Genomic DNA, 4,905 nt, shown 5'->3' on the forward strand with positions numbered 1-4,905 from the left:
TCAGCAGCTGCCCATAATCCTGGTGGGTGCGTTGTCGTTCATTGTGCAGAATTTCGAATCGTCTGTCTGCTCAGCCAAGTCAGTTCCCCTACGATCGTTTGAAAGGCTTGAGTGCCAAAGATCGTGGTGCGCATTAAAATCGCCTACTACCATACGGTTTTCACCTCTGAGGACCGCACCTATGTCAGGGTGATATCCTGCCGGGCAGCAGGTGACAGGGGGTATATAAACGTTAAATATTTCGAGCTCAACATCGCCTGACCGGATAGCAATGCCGACATTCTACGGTGGTATCCCTGCGGTCGATGTCTGCTTCGATAAGACGATACTGCACGGTGTGGTGCGTGATGAACGCTAAGCCACCACCATCATCCCGCTCGCGATCTCGACGGTGCACGTTGTACCCGGCGCAATTCAAAAGTGTTGAATTGCTGTGCAACTTCGTCTCTTGGACCGCAGCTATCAATATGCGTTGCCTTCCCATGAAGACGGTTATCTCCTCGATCTTGCTCTGAAGCCCGTTACAGTTGAATTGAAGGTGCTTGTGTGTGGTCGTGCCGCCGTAGGCTTGTGTGCGCTGCTGCGGTGGTTGCCACCCTGTGGTGGTGGCGGGAGGCGTCGTAGTTGAAGTCTGCGAAAGAGCAGCGCCGTGGTCCACTGCCGATGTGTCCGTAGTCCTGAGCAGACTCTAAGGTGACTCCACCCCTCGCAGGCATTACACTTGACTGAGGTGGAGTTATGGTGTAGTCGTCTCTGGCATACACAGCAGGTGTAGATTTCTGGCCCTGGGTTTGACTCGATGCCAGCCCTGAGTAGAAGAATACGTAGCGAATGTAGCCATATGGGCGAGCAACTTCTGAGATACTTCGCCGACCTAAACGGGGTTAGATCGCCGAAACAACAGCCCTTGGTCGGGTAAAACCCGAGTCATTCCGGTACGTAGAACCGGCTGTCGTGGGAATGTTCATGTGGTCCTCGCCGGCCGCGGTTTACTGGCTTGACTCCTCCATTATCGTGCTTTCGAATGACGATTCGCTTTCGCTACTGTGTCCTGTCCATCACTCGACTTCGCTGAAACTACTTGTCGGGCTCCGACATTCGATAGTGGTTAACCTCTTTGCACGTGATTCGTCTTACCAATAAATCGTTGTATGTACAGTGACGAGCAAAACTGTAACATGGAGTAACACTTTTTATTTCAGCTGTCGCTATATTTCCAAGTTCTAACGACATTCATACTGTTGTTGTATATTTTTATTGGTACATCTTTGCTTCCTCTGTCATAACGATTTGAAGTCAATTCAACAACATTAACAAAACCAGCAGACAAAAATGTAAATTAAGGCAAATGTTACAGTTTTGCACTCATATATTTTTAATAACTTTTTGACAATTTTCACAAAAAAAAAGAATTATTAACACAATGTTCAGTATGCTTTTGCTTTATTTAGTTCCTGGTTGCAATTTGGCATACCTAATGTGTATGTCTGCAAAAATTCTGGAGGTATAGCCTCCCATATATCCTTGGTGTGCTTTCACAGCTCATGTACTCCATTGGACGGACTTGGATACTTAGTAAGATGCGCTTTTAGTTGATTTCGCAAACTCTCTATGAGGTTCATGTCCTCGGATTGTGGAGGTCATTTCAAATTTGCAAATTTTTGCTTTTGTTCCAGTCTTTGCGAACATGTGCAGTGTGTTTTGGTTGCTTTTTCAGCAGAAACTCTAATTTTTTCGACTACATCTTGCAAATTTTGTTGAAATATGAACAGATACTGTTCCTTACGCATAATGTTTACAAACGGATCAACAACATTTTTGAAATACAACCCCAAACTATTATTGACCGACCACTGTGATTCACAGTTTGCCTTACATGATGCGCGTAGGCTTAATTTGGGCCTTTGATGCAATACCATGCCCGGCCATCTGATTCAAAGCGATTAATTTAGTCTTGTCAGACCAAATAACCCTCAATTAAATCTTAAAAATGTGTTTTATTGCATTCTGTAAGGCCTAACATATCCCAATAGGCAGCGGTCCGGTTTTCGTGCGATGCAGCAAAACGCTGCCACACTCGCACTTGTATTTTGATCAAATTTGCTTTTTTCTTCTTTTATGATCCATTGTGCTCAATTTGGCAATTTTTCGCCTCACTATCTACTGATTTGCATTCAATTTTAATACCTTAAGCGCTTCTGTAGTAGTGCCTGCAGCGCTACTTGCTACTAAGTTCACAAGATATCGGACTGTAATATATTTTGACAGACTTCCTTTGTCCTTAGTAACACTTTAGGCTATATTTTTTCTCAGTCTTAACATTTTCATGTGGCAAACTCCAGAATTTTTTGCCACTTTCCCTGCGGTCCCGCCTCTTCGCAGTAAATCTATTATTTACATTTATGTTTCCTGATTAACCATATTATTTACTGGTAACCACTTCTTGAATAAATTACAATACAGGAAAAAGCCATCTGACTTCCAACTAATGAAAAGATAACTGTAAAATGCAAAACTGAGAGTGAGTGCAAAAGTGTAACATCTGCCTTAATTTACATTTTTGCCTGCTGGTTTTATTATTGCTGTTGGATTGACTTCAAATCTTTGTGAGATAGGGAGTAGGGGTGTACCAATAAGAATATACAACAAAAGTATGAAAGTCGTTAGAACTATGAAAGATAGCGGTGGCTGAAATAAAAAGTGTTTAATCATGTTACAGTTTTGCTCGTCACTGTAGATTCGCCCAGGCAGGCGTACCAGATAATTTTAACAACTTTGTAAAGATTGAATGAAAAAACAGTTTACTGGTTTTAATTGTATAAAAGTTTATTGAGATATAAGAAACCGTTTGCTGATTCAAGTTCGCTTGAAATTTTGTTGATTAGTTGTTTGGTTGGTTTTAAAATTGTATTTTGCTTGTACGTCTGTTTTTCCTCACGCGTTGGATCAGAAAGGACCAAATTTTTGTAAGTATCTACATATGTCAAAAAATCAATGATAGCCGCTTAGCTGTCAAGGTTGGCTATTGTGACCCGGTTTAGTGACCCACGAATACAATAAATCATTAAACTGGCTAAACAAATACATTGTCTGAACTAATATATTGTCTACTGAAAATTACAGTTCATTTGACAGTTGTTAACTGAAAAAGTTTGAATGTGATATAGAACTCGAGATCAGAAGCCCTTAAAACCAAGTACGTTGAATTCTTGGGAAACTTTCCTTATCTCTAGAGGAATTGGCAGCCCATTCTACAGCTGTCAACTCTTAAGGTTGTAATGTGACGTAAAATTTGTGACTAGCGTGTCTAAACCCTTTAGCAGTAGCGGTCTGAAAAATATTTTCTCATTCTTAGGAAAATTCAGTCCATTTCACAGCTGCCAATTGCAAAAGCTTTAATTTGCCATAAAATTCGTGACTAGCGTGCCTAAAAACCTAATAAGAGGTATTTACAAAAAGATTTTATTTTTAGAGAAATTGGCAGTTGATTTGACAGCTTTCAACTGTCAAACTAAAAATTGTATGGCATATTCGGATTTAGCATAATAAAAATACTGCGATCGTGCATATTCATTATAATCGTAAAAGCCCTTCTCATTTTTCGCGTAAAACTTAATAGTGTGGGCCTGTTCGAGGCACGTAATAAAAGCGGCATTACTGCCGTACTGATGAAAAATGGCAACATTGTTGCAACTGCCCAACTGATAATACATTGCTAGAAATTCACACAGAATGTGATACTTTAATAATTCGCGCAACACTGCGGTTGTGATTGCAACTCGAACAAGCCCTGTTTAAGCGACTTATGCATTTCCCGCATAAAAGAGCAGCGAACACCCACACGCATTTATATTGCATTACTTGTATTACACTCTCCAAAACCAAGTGCAGCGAACAAACACACGCACTTGTGTTTAAAAGTAATTCGCTCGTTCTTAATTGGGTATGCATTTTTTATGCAATTCTCAAATATCTCTTCGCTGAACTTAGTAAAGTGATAAGTCGCTGGCATTTTCAGCTATGCTCTACTTACTTGACGCATCAACCCACTATGCTCACAAATCCCGCTTGATGCATGACAACTCCTCCGGAGTTGTTGTTGTTGTAGCGGCTACAACAACCCCGCCCAGATCGGTTGGTATCTCAGTCGTTGTCGTCAAGTTCCACTAACGGCAACCCTAGGAAGCGTGCAGCTTCTGTGGGGTTTGTCCACAGGGACAAGGCCGTTAGGGTTGTCGGGTTTTCCGGGCATGCGAAGAGATGTTTCGAGTCATGTGGGGTCTCTCCGCATGCCGGACACTCATTCGGCACATCCTCATTCAACCTACTCAAGTAGGAGTTCAACCTGCTGCAGTAGCCGGAGCGAAGTTGTGCGAGTGTTGTGCGTGTCTCCCGAGGCAGATGAAGCTCCGTCTCGTCTATGTCCGGGGGTGGTATGCCTAGAACGGCATTCACAGGTCTAGAGTCTACATAACTCGAGACTGAGTCCCTGTGAATGCCGTTCAGGGCCTGTCTGTAAGCTGTCGGGTCCAGAGGTTGCTTAATGAACCTCTGGACTTCGTCCTTCAGTTCATATAGATGCCTCCTGACGTGCCTAGGCGAGGGCTCCTCTGCAAGCAGCTGTCTGCTTGGGCTCCCGATCAGGAACTGCTTGCAGAGCATTATATTATGCTCCTTTACAGGGAGCATTTGCGCCTCGCCGTGCAGGTGGTGTTCAGGCGACATCAAGAGGCATCCCGTCGCTGTCCTGAGTGCGGTGTTTTGTACAGTCTGTAGCTTCGTCCACTGCGTCCTACTAGTCCCTGGCGACCACACTGGCGCTGCGTAGTTCAAAACCGGCCGGCCTATTGCCTTGTATGTTGCCAGCAACGTTTCTTTGTCTTTGCCCCAAGTACTGCCGGCTAG

Source organism: Rhagoletis pomonella, unplaced genomic scaffold (assembly GCF_013731165.1).
Source record: "Rhagoletis pomonella isolate Grant_MI unplaced genomic scaffold, Rhpom_1.0 Rhpom_scaffold_00002, whole genome shotgun sequence".
Taxonomy (NCBI): domain Eukaryota; kingdom Metazoa; phylum Arthropoda; class Insecta; order Diptera; family Tephritidae; genus Rhagoletis; species Rhagoletis pomonella.